We start from the raw sequence: 12,858 nt of genomic DNA on the forward strand, positions 1-12,858 counted from the left end.
ACTGCTTTATAAAGTAAGAAGCACTGCACAACAGTTCATGAGCTGGTTGTCGCCTAATTAGAACCCAAAGTAGATAAATATCACGTGTGCTTTTTAAAACAATATGCGACAGCGGTAAACTGTATATTCATGCAGTGTGCGCATGTCAAAAGATTAAATCCGATCAGAAGCTTGTGACATATAAACGCGCATATCAACCCGATCACTTTATTTAACGTTCATGTAAACATTACGTTCGGATTCGTCATTCAGAATGAATTAATTCCGATGGAAGCAAAAAGTGTTCACGTAAACATACCTATTGATATGCATGTGCCAAAAGCGTTCACCAGTCCTTGTTTAAGACTCTCATCAACAGACGACTGGTTTTGGGTGCAGGAAGGGGCACTTTTACTGCTTTATAAAGTAAGCAGCACTGCACAACAGTTCATGAGCTGGTCGTCGCCTAATTAGAACCCAAAGTAGATAAATATCACGTGTGCTTTTTAAAACAATATGCGACAACAGCGGGAAACTCTATATTCATGCAGTGTGCGCATGTCAAAAGATTAAATCCGATCAGAAGCTTGTGACATATAAACGCGCATATCAACCCGATCACTTTATTTAACGTTCATGTAAACATTACGTTCGGATTCGTCATTCAGAATGAATTAATTCCGATGGAAGCAAAAAGTGTTCACATAAACATACCTATTGATATGCATGTGCCAAAAGCGTTTAAGTCAGCATGCAAATACCAACATCATACTGACTCCATTTGTCATTGTGATATCTCCCCCTCTTACACCCACAAGAAACTGACCCGAGCTGTGGCCTTCGCAAACGCCTTCATTGGAGAAACTGAATGGCTGGAAATTAATGAAATATGACTCAGCGGATTGCAAAGCCCATAATGATGGGAGATTTGCCTCTACAATAGCCGAGGGGCTGGCCCTAGGCACTATCAAGGACTCCGAGACCCCAAGTGTGTCCTCTTTCTTATTATCAGCCTCTTAGCCCTGAACGTCCTATTTAGGCATTAGTGGCCTGCCGTGATTGAGTGCATCGTGGGCCTTCTGAAAGAACCAGGCTTTTGAGTTCCCACCTCCCCCCCTGCATCCCACTGCATGGTTATCTCTATGTCTCAAAGAAGGGAGCCATTATCTCCGAGGTCGCATCCAGAGCCACAGCAGTGTAAATGCCTATTATGCTGGGACAAGGGTCGCTGCTATATGGGCGGTTGGGATAAATCTGCTCTATTTAGGGTGAAAAAAGCAGCCTTACTTGTTAAAAAAGTAAAAGAGAAAGAACATTCAACTTGCACTGAGTAACTTTACTGCACAGCTGCAGAACATGCATTCTTCTAAAAACATTTTTGGTGCATTATCATCGTCTTGCAGTATAATTGGTTAACATAATTTCCATTAATAGTGTTTAATTATCATCATGACACCTTTTTTTATCTCATTTACAATGAAAACAAACCTTTGTCAGCAAACATTTCATGTGTAATTTCATAAAATTAACATTGTTTTAAAGAATGTGTTATTTGTTGATGAACTCCCTATTTATTGTTGACCATTTTTGACCTATCCTCTCCTTTCTGGAATTCCAAGTTCTTTGTGACTTGTTAAATGAGTAGTATAGTGTCAGCTTTGAGGAAGGTGAGAACCGCCTGCCGGGGAGATGGGAAAGGTGAGTATGTTAAAGTAACGCTAATGGAATTCTCAAGTGACAGCCTAGCTAATGATCATATCTTGCCTGTGCCAGAGAAGATGGGCTCTAACACAGTGAAGCCCTGAGCTTCAGACAAGCATATGTCTCTCTAGAACTAATGACAGCTTAATTACTACTTATTCTACTATTTCCTATAACACCAAGAGAGGCTAACATGTGCTGATTTATCTACTTCATGATGCTTTTAGTTATCACTTAGATCAGAGTCACCATTTTAATATAAGGTGATCCTCTGCAAATGTGTAATACCAGAAGAGCAAATGTACTGTAAGAAAGAACCACTGCAGTGGTTTGTTTCGTCACTGCTAAGTGCTTGGGTTTTTCTTGATATACATAACCTGTAGACTATCCCATATTACACTAATATAGAGAACTACTAAATCATTAAAAATATTTTTTTCCTTTAGTCACATCTTATCTCAATAAGGACAGCAAGTGAGCCAAGATTGTTACATACTGTATGTTACCACCCCCACCCCCCAAAAAATGGTGCATGACGCTCACATCTACAAGCACTGAATCATTAGAGAAAAACATGAGTGTTATTTGTCAAAATTACTTTACTGACATGAATTTAACGCACAATGACTCACACACAAAACATTTAGACTCAACAATTCATTATATCCATTATTATTAAATCTGCCAAAGCCTTGCACTATAAATAATATACTGATAAATCAAATAATGATTGACAGATTAATTGATTATCAAAATAATAATTTGTTGAAGACATTCCTTATGCATGAGTCTGTGTTGTGGATGTGCTTGTCATATTCTACTAAAAAAGACAAAACCACCTCGTAGTTCAATGGAGTCTAAATGTACCCCCTACATCGTAAACTTTATCCTGTTACAGTTTACCACCCCTATTGTTAAATGAAGTTGCTGCTGTTGTAAGAGCTATGGTTTGTATGTTAACAAAATTCAGACACCCCATTGTCTGAGATGGGTCTCAGTTTCCCACACCTGTTCCAAATTGATGACCACTGCTCTGGATGTGATCCTCTCAAATGGTGCAAATGGATTATAAAGCAGTCATTTCTTACAATGTCATAAATCGATTGTCTCTGACTTAAATATTTCTTGCTAAACATTGGTTGCCACTAGCAATCTTGAGGCAGTTGTTGGATTTTATTGACAGTTCATAGAAAATTCGGACTCAAAAGCTCCATCTGGTAGAGTGTTTACTGCTCAGGTATAGACAGTGTAGACAGTAATTGTACTTGCTACATGCAGTTCTAACTGTCAGATACTGTTTACTTGTTACAAAAACTGTCCCATCTGCAAAAGCACTGGCTGTTCTTCAAAACAATGAATGTCACGGGTGCTTTTCTTTTACAAAATGTCACTTCTGTCTAGGATAAACCAAATAAGATATTCCTGTTAGTCTACATGAAGCTTCAACCTCATCCATAGATCTTCTGTGAAAAATGACTCGTATATGAAGTTCATTCTGCATAGACCAATATAAACCATAAACCAATATAAACCCATACATTATGAAAAGGGCCATTTAGGGACATTAACTGATTATTAAGCTGAAGAGGAGGATTCCAGAAGTGTGGTATTACAGGTTCAAAGGTCTTTGTGGGTCACGTTTTAAGATGTCAGTTTATTTTTAGTGATTAATTTTTTGGCGTTTTTGCCTTTTATTGATAGGATAGTAGTGAGACAGGAAGCGAAGTGGGAGAGAGGGGGAATGGGATCGGGAAAGGTCCACGAGCCAGGACTCGAACACGGGACGCCCGAAGCGCAATGGCGCTACATGTTGACGCGCTGCCCACGAGGCTATCTGCGACGACAAGATGTCAGTTTTATATATCCTTGTGCTTCCCCCTCTGTGGGTGGTAGAGCAGGATCACAAACTCATCAACAATGTTGGGAATATCAATCATACAAATGCCTTGATATATATATATATATATATATATATATAAATAAAACGTGCTAAATTTAAAAAATATAAAAACATTTTTTATAGATTTTTATTTTTAACATTATAAAGATACTGGTGTTTAAATATTTAAATAAATGAAGTGAAAAGCTGTGTGTTTCTAATAAACAAATCCATCATGACTTTTTTTTTTTTTTTTATATATAAATTCGAACCATCGCTTCTGGCTAAAACTCAAGTCCTTTATCCATATTACAAACGTAATAAACACTTCTCTCTCACTTCGTCTATCCGTCATACGCGGAAGCCGTTCCGGCGGATGATGTAGGACGTCAGCGTTGTGTGATTAGTGACGAACGCGGAGAGAGAACAAAGCAAAACGCCGGTCATGAATTAGAAGTACAAAACAAAGATTTGTAAAGAAAAATGTCGGAGGATTTCGATATAAGCCAAGAGGAGACTGTTTTTCTTTCGCTAAAGTAAGGAAACTTTGCTTTCTTTGCTCCTTCAGACAAACTCGCGAGACTAGCATATCTCAGAGGTGCGCACGCAACTCATACATCCTACGTCATCCACCTGGAACAGCTTCCGCGTACGAAAGTCAGCGGAAGTGAGAAAAAAGTGTTTATTACATTTGAAATATGGGGTGTTTCTCAAACGGAAGGCTGCATCCTCTGAAGGCTGCATATCTCGGCTGCCATGTCATCAAACGTTGCTGAAGGCCGTCTCAATCACATGGATCCTTGGAAGGCAGCCTTCGTTTCGTGTCCTTCATTCAGCTGAATTTGAAGGATGCATGGGATGTATCCTTTGCGACATTCAATCACCCACAATCCTTTGTACCCATTCCATTTCATTTAAATAAACTGACGAAAAACGATTCAGTACTGAGCTTGTCTGAATTTATTATGCAATGTAAGACAAAAATAATGTTTTTGGACATAGATGTTATTTTTTGTTTTGGTGTAAATTACTCACTAAACGCTAAACTGCCGATAATGTAAGCCACCGGGAGACTAAACGGCTCTGATTCATTGTATTGCATTAATAGAAAGCCAAATAATATAATGATTTGTAATACAAAGTATTTTTCCAAAACTAAGTTTTATTCGTATTTTCGTGCCGTGGCGGTGAGGGCGGGAACATATGCGACGTAGCCACGCGCACTTACTAGACTGTCTCATTCTAGCGTTTAATGCCGAGGAGGACTCTAGCCTACAAGCCTCTGAAGGACTGAGCTAGGAAGGACGCAGCCTCAGTAGGATGCAGCCTTCCGTTTGAGAAGCACACATGGATATTTTTCTAACAAAAACACATGGATTCGCTACAGGAGGCCTTTTTTCCCACACCATTTTACTGTATATTTAACACCTGTTTTTATATGGTAATTGTTGGATTTAAATGTCTAAATATAATTATTTTAAAACAAAAATATCATATGAATGCATTTGTGCAGAACATTTGTTTATGGCTAGTTTTGCATTAAACATTTAGATATCAGATCTAATTAATCTCTCTGTTGTAGCATTTCAAAGAATAATGATACAAATAACATTACAAAAAAGTTAATTTAAAGGGCTGAGTACTTTTAGATGCAAACAACTATCATCTGTAAAACTATGTAATATGCTTAGTCAGCATCTGTATTCAGAATGTATTCTTGGCAGAAAAGGGAATCTTCAGTAAAAGTTCAGTTAAATAAATAAATAATACATGATGGCAGAAAGATTTGAGTGAAATATAAATTTAGTTAGGCCTAGATTTTATTTCAACACTCAAAAATATCAATAAATCTAGTTGCATCTAATTGTTTAATTCCATATTTGTGTGCATTTTTTCTGCTTATTAGATGATCAAATTAGCTTAGCAATGTAAAATTATTGGAATCAACTGTGACGCTAATATAAAACTACTGGAATCACAACGTGATCTCATGATAATTTGTATGTATTTTACATAAAATTTGGTTCTACAAAACATACATTTACTAAAACGTACAATACTGACTTATTTACAGCATGTAAAAGTAAAATTCTGATGTATTTTCAGCATTTAAACGTACAATACTGAGGTATTGACTCGACTGCTTCGTCACAGATTGCGACATGCCATGTTTCTGGTGAGGCGTGTTTGAATGAGAAATGCTCGCCTTCACGGAGTAGATCGGGATAATAATCTGGATAATATGTGCAACAATTAACAATTTAAATTCTGCTCTGCTCCTCAAACAAACCTACTGTATTATTATTTTTGGTACGGCTCTTGACAATTTTGCAATAAATAAATTATTGTGATTGCATTTATCTGTCTCTCATGTTTTTCTTTATACTGTACAGAAATAGTTATGGTTAGGTTTAGAGGTAGGAGTGTGATTGGCGACTATAAAAAATCATTTTAATGCTATATTATTAATAAAATGGTCATTTCCTTGCATATTTCAGTCAATTACATTTTATATCTTTTTATATTCGCTTTAAAATGGGTAGGTTTTGGTTTGGGGGTAGGTTAAGGGGTCTAAAAATTTAAATCGCTTATCAATAAAAATGTTAAAAATGCATTGATACAAATATCTTAATGATATAAAAGATTCGGAAATATTTTTAAAAAAAAATTAGCTAAAAATAAGTAGCAAATTTTACGTTTTAAACACTAAAATATGTCTAAATGGTACATTTCAGCATCAATAAAAACATCTGTGCTTGTAAACATTACATACTGATACCTACGTATAAACAATGAGACCAGGCTGGGAATCAACTGTGAGTGTCAGTCGAGTCTCGTGCGTGGTTCATTTTGAGTTTACTACTTCTGTGTTTTGTGCAGTAAGTGAAAGCTAAGAACATTCCTTGTCACTGGAAACTTGTTGTCCACAAAGGTTTTGAGGCAGTTCACAAGGATTTGCAATGGAGTGTAAAACCAATGGAGAGCTGCAGTGTGACATGTAAACTTGTGGATGAAGCCTGTTGTAGCGCTGTAAGCTCTGACAGTTTGCTGGACATGATCAAGTATGTGTTCATGCCAACTGTTGCTCACCCACTAGACGTCTGTGCCCTCCTGCTACCATTGAATGAGAAATGCTCGCCTTCACGAAGTAGATCGGGATAATAATCTGGATAATATTTGCAACAATTAACAATTTAAATTCTGCTCTGCTCCTCAAACAAACCTACTGTATTATTATTTTTGGTACGGCTCTTGACAATTTTGCAATAAATAAATTATTGTGATTGCATTTATCTGTCTCTCATGTTTTTCTTTATACTGTACAGAAATAGTTATGGTTAGGTTTAGAGGTAGGAGTGTGATTGGCGACTATAAAAAATCATTTTAATGCTATATTATTAATAAAATGGTCATTTCCTTGCATATTTCAGTCAATTACATTTTATATCTTTTTATATTCGCTTTAAAATGGGTAGGTTTTGGTTTGGGGGTAGGTTAAGGGGTCTAAAAATTTAAATCGCGTATCAATAAAAATGTTAAAAATGCATTGATACAAATATCTTAATGATATAAAAGATTCGGAAATATTTTTAAAAAAAAATTAGCTAAAAATAAGTAGCAAATTTTACGTTTTAAACACTAAAATATGTCTAAATGGTACATTTCAGCATCAATAAAAACATCTGTGCTTGTAAACATTACATACTGATACCTACGTATAAACAATGAGACCAGGCTGGGAATCAACTGTGAGTGTCAGTCGAGTCTCGTGCGTGGTTCATTTTGAGTTTACTACTTCTGTGTTTTGTGCAGTAAGTGAAAGCTAAGAACATTCCTTGTCACTGGAAACTTGTTGTCCACAAAGGTTTTGAGGCAGTTCACAAGGATTTGCAATGGAGTGTAAAACCAGTGGAGAGCTGCAGTGTGACATGTAAACTTGTGGATGAAGCCTGTTGTAGCGCTGTAAGCTCTGACAGTTTGCTGGACATGATCAAGTATGTGTTCATGCCAACTGTTGCTCACCCACTAGACGTCTGTGCCCTCCTGCTACCATAGAAACAAGATCCCATAATAATCACAAGCCTACCCAACTGCTGTCCACCAGCGTTTAGGATTTGGAGGACCAGCAAAGGAGAAAATGAAGACAGATAACAAGATGCAAATGGTTCAAAGTTTCTCCTTATGAAGCTAGTATCATGAAACCGAGAAGAGAATTATCAAATATCACAAGGACATGTATTTGGTTAATTGGACAACCATTGTAGTCCATACAGTTTTTAAAGTACATAACAGTTTCAAAATCCATGCAAATCCATTAAATTGTATTTAATATCAACCACAGTAAATGTAAATAGTGTTTGTTCATTAAAAAGTTTCTGCCACTAACTCAGGCTGTTGCTAAGCTGTTGCTAAGGTTTTCTGTGTGTTTTTAGCATGTTGCTATGTGGTTGCAAGGGTGTTCTGAGTGGTTGCTGGGTGGTTGATGACACTATTCACACTTTCCATTCAATAAGCCACAAAAAAATAAGCACACCAAAGAAAAAAACTTATTAGTGGCTTGTTCAAGTCCTTAAACTTAAATGTGGACAATAATAATGCTGACGACTAATAATAAGCAATTACATATCTGTTACATATGCAAACATTAAAAAGATAACTATAATTTCAGTTGACTTAAAATTACTCTTGCACAGGGTTTTGCCAGTAACATATAAAACTACACACAGCTTCTTTTCACATCTCAATTAATCTTATCAGTTTATAGTCCACATTGGCCCTAAAAAATTTGAGAAAGAATTTCCGACAACAACAACAAAAACTTCTATGCTTATACTTGCTGTGAAACCAAAAATAGAGGTTTAAATAAAGCACTAACCACTATTTTGTCAAAAGTCAAAACTATACACTGATCAAAAGTTTAGGGTCAATAAGGTGTTTTTTTAAGAAATTAATTAATAATTAATTTTTTAAGAAATTAATACATGTATTCAACAAAGATGCATTAAATTGAACAAAAGTGTCAGGAAAGCCATTTCTAAAGATTTCTATTTCAAATAAATGCTGTTTTTTAAACTTTGTATTCATCAAAGATTAAAAAATATTAATAAAATAAAGTAAAAATTTAATAAAAAAATACGTTTCCAGAAAAAAAGCAGCACAACTGTTATAAACATAGATAAGAAAAATAAATGTTTTTTAAGCAAATCAGATCATTTTAGTTTTGCCATCAAAGTAATACTTTATATTTTAAAATATACTGAAACAGAAACAGTTACTTTTAAATGTTAATAATCTTTCAGAATATAAATGTTTTTACTGTGTTTTTGATATTATAAATGCTGCCTTTGTGAGCATAAGAGACTGTTCAAAATATTTTACACATATCTTACCAGCCATTTCAAATAAATGCTGTTTTTTAAACTTTGTATTCATCAAAGATTAAAAAATATTAATAAAATAAAGTAAAAAATTTAATAAAAAAATACGTTTCCAGAAAAAAAGCAGCACAACTGTTATAAACATAGATAAGAAAAATAAATGTTTTTAAGCAAATCAGATCATTTTAGCTTTGCCATCAAAGTAATACTTTATATTTTAAAATATACTGAAACAGAAACAGTTACTTTTAAATGTTAATAATCTTTCAGAATATAAATGTTTTTACTGTGTTTTTGATATTATAAATGCTGCCTTTGTGAGCATAAGAGACTGTTCAAAATATTTTACACATATCTTACCAGCCCCAAACTTTTCAATGGTAGTGTATGTAGAGCACTGAAAGCACATTTTGGTTTTAACTTATTAGAAGGTTCATGTTTAAAATTTACAGTCTAACTCTTCTCAGAAAAATGTATCTTGTTCACAGGGGCAAAAAAAAAAGCTTAAAAATGCATCTAGATAAAAGATTAAATTAGTTAACTCTAGTTTACTCTTAACAGAATACATAAAGTCTGAAAAAAAATGTTTCTTGACAGGGTAATGCATGATAAAGTTAATAAAGAAAATTTACTGTGGGGCTGGATTTATGCTACAGTAATTGGTTTGAGGAATAAAATCATATGCTACCTACAGTATTAGCAATATCAATTAAAAAACTAAAAGCGACAGGTTGTAAGATTCAAGATTCTCAGGTTACTTCGACTGAAGCGACGACTGAGTCATGCAGCTACATAGCACGGCCAGCAACGCAGTACTCGTTCCCTTATCTCAGGGAACCGAGGTTACTTTAGTAACCGAGTACGTTCCCTATCGATACTTCACTCGTACTGCGTCTGCTTAAGATGCTATGGGGAACCAGTATAATCCCGCCGTGCTATGCTAGAGGAACGACTAATACTTGAACTTGCCTTGAGCACCAATTGGGCCCAGAGGGACCAAGTATTTTGCAGGAAGCCCCGCAGGAGGCGATAGGGCCAAACTCGCAGAGGTCGGCCCGACGCTGAGTAATCGTTCCAAGATAAATTGTACATCCTTGGAACCCAGTGGGGGCCAAGAGTGTACAGTGAAGAAGGCAAACGCCTGACGCACTGGTTTCGCCATATGGCCAGAGTAAGTCCGTTTAAGCAGAAAGGACCCGAGCCTGTAAGGCAAGGACATCCAGATTATAAAACCTGGTAAATGTGGACGGCGAGGCCCAGCCGGCCGCCGCACAAATTTCTGCAATGGACACACCGCTAGACCAAGCCCAGGAAGAGGCAACGCCTCTTGTTGAGTGGGCTCTTACTCCCATGGGGCATTGTAGGCGAGTACGCTAGCTTTATAGCGTCCATTTGGAATTATTATCCATTTTGAGCAGTGGGGTTATCCGAGCCTGCTTGAATGCAGTGGGGAAAGTGCCTGTGAGAAGATATCTAAAAATTTTCTTCTCACAGGCAAAAAAATCCATTATTTATTTATTTGTTTATTTATTTGTTTGTTTGTTTGAAATAAATAATTGCAAGCCAGTATTAAAATAAAACATCTAATGAAAGTAAGCCTGGCTACTGTATTATCAATTATGCTACTTTGCAAACAAAATATTTTTGTAAACACATTGGAGGAATTTCTTGTTTGGTTTTTGCTTTCTCCTTTAGCAATATTTTTGTGTTTGTATATTTTATATATTCATATCCATTAATATATCAGCCTATATATCTATATATCAATATATCAAAACAACACTGACTTTTAGTGAAGTTTACTTCATGTCACCACAAATAAATGTGCTCTCGCCCCCCTTTCTCCTTGAATCTTGATTCTTTGAAGCCTGTTGAAGACATCGGAAGCTCACATGCCTTCAGAGGGCTGTCTGGATTTGTTTGTTTGCTAGTTCTTTAAACCATTGTGTTGCATTGCTATCCCTGGCATCATATATCTGCCTCTTTTAAGAAGTGAAGGCCCCATGCCAAGAGAAATCCTATTTTACAGTTGACTGCACAACAAAAGTGAAATGCAGCCCAAATTTGGAACCACCATAGGCAGATGAGGAAAAATTACTGTCAGATTTACATTGATACCTAATCAAACCATTTATTTTCTGTCAGTGTTGACCTTGGACACCACATGAATGTCTATGCATTTAGTTAGTTGTCTTAGTGTTCTTTTTTTTCCACACTGTAAAGCTTTACATATAGCGTCCCGCTGTATTTTTTGTCATGTTTCTTCTTTTCTGGCTGTCTCAAATATGATTCAGTATAAGTTGATTTAAAGCACTTGGCACTGGTTTCTCTGTGTTTATTCCAGGCGTGCTTTTCTTTCCACGTCCTACTTTCTGCACTTCATTTTCTTATTCGTCTCCTTCAGTGCCATTGGATGGAAGCTCCTCTTGCCCTCTTGCGCTCTCGACTGTAGAAAAGTTCCACCCCATGATCAAAGCATCTCTCCCACTTCTTGATGGTAGAAACAAAAAGACAAGCTCTGCTATATAACAGGAATGTCTCAGGAGGCATGCACTGCTCAGATAGCTCTCACTCACTGTTTCTTCGCTTTTAGCCCTGCTCAGAGAAAATTGAGCTTTATCTTTTTATAACAACCTCCTCTAATGCTCAGTACTTTAAAAAAAAAAATCAATAATGGTTAAGTTGCACTTGACAAAACAGACCTGGTTTGGTGTTGATGATAGTGTTGCAGTGTCATCCTAATACGATATGGTTATATCTCTACATATATAAATATGTAGAGTATTTACTGGGAATCAAACCCATGACCTTGGTGTTGCTAGCACCATGCTCTAACTGTTTGAGCTACAGAAATACAAGAATGGTATACCCACTAGTCAGTTTTGGAAAATGCAGTTTTGCATTTATAAATATTGTCCTTCACACTCATGGTCAGTTGCATATAGTGTATAACCAATCTCTTCTGTGCTGGTTGATTTATTGGCTTGAGGTGCTCATGTTTCATTAAACTGGCTGAAGTGTGTGCCTTCGTATGGAGTGATTCATTGCAAGTAACAGAGCAGCCTGGACTCGTAACATAATTTATGAATCATTAGAGAAGCCATCAGGATTTTTGAACAAGGTGTCTCACTGCCAACACTTATTCATTCTTCCCCTTTTAGATTTTGCTATGGGATTTTTCTGCAACACAAATGTATTGTCTTATATGGAAAAGTCATGAAATGTCATGGTTTGTAACAGAATGCAAATTGCTTCAAGTATGGAAGCTGGAGAAAGGATGTGCTTGTGTTGAATACAACACCTTAATGTTGTTTCGAGTCAAGTTCATGCTCATGGCCATGTTAACATATAACCAGGAAGCAATAAAATTCATAGGAATTCATATAAATAGCTGAACTGATTGTGAAGTGATTATTTAACAATATAATTAAACACTTGAGTATTCAAATTATTAAACCATTTTATTAGACCATGCAGATTCTGCAAGGGGTATGTAAACCACATCTGTACATACAAATATTGCTGAAATGTATATTCAAATGGAATAATATTACCAAAATAAACTGCTTCATAAATTACAGTATTTTATAATAAATGAAATACCTAGTATATTTATTGATAAATAAATATGTTTAAAATTTAATGTGGAAATTGTTTATATTAAATGATACTGTATTTTTTTACGCACAATTAAAATGCAAGCTGTCGGTATAAATCTGACGAAGAACAATAGTAAGGCTATCAATAATTAATTAATGATTAATCTCATGATTTCCAACCAATTATTTCAGAAAACGCAAGGAAACAATAATAGTATATTACTAGTTGAGTTTGGTACATTTTTACCTTTTGTGATCCAGCTGTTTTTTTTAAAGAAAGAAATCAATTTAGTTCTTTTTTTTTTTTTTCACCTCCCCACTG

General features: G+C 35.7%; 1 protein-coding gene and 1 long non-coding RNA gene across 2 annotated transcripts in view; one reads left to right on the forward strand and one right to left on the reverse strand.

Moving 5' to 3' along the window:
- The window catches only part of LOC107740377 (lipoma HMGIC fusion partner homolog), a 138,841-nt gene that overhangs the window by 44,312 nt on the left and 81,671 nt on the right, over positions 1-12,858 (forward strand). The window lies entirely within an intron of this gene.
- The window catches only part of LOC107740378 (uncharacterized), a 27,197-nt gene continuing 26,825 nt past the window's right edge, over positions 12,487-12,858 (reverse strand). The window contains exon 3 of the long non-coding RNA XR_001640077.1: positions 12,487-12,500. This is a non-coding gene — a long non-coding RNA (uncharacterized LOC107740378). The remainder of the gene's footprint in view (positions 12,501-12,858) is intronic.

This window comes from Sinocyclocheilus rhinocerous, unplaced genomic scaffold (genome assembly GCF_001515625.1).
Source record: "Sinocyclocheilus rhinocerous isolate Xijiao unplaced genomic scaffold, SAMN03320098_v1.1 scaffold315, whole genome shotgun sequence".
Taxonomy (NCBI): domain Eukaryota; kingdom Metazoa; phylum Chordata; class Actinopteri; order Cypriniformes; family Cyprinidae; genus Sinocyclocheilus; species Sinocyclocheilus rhinocerous.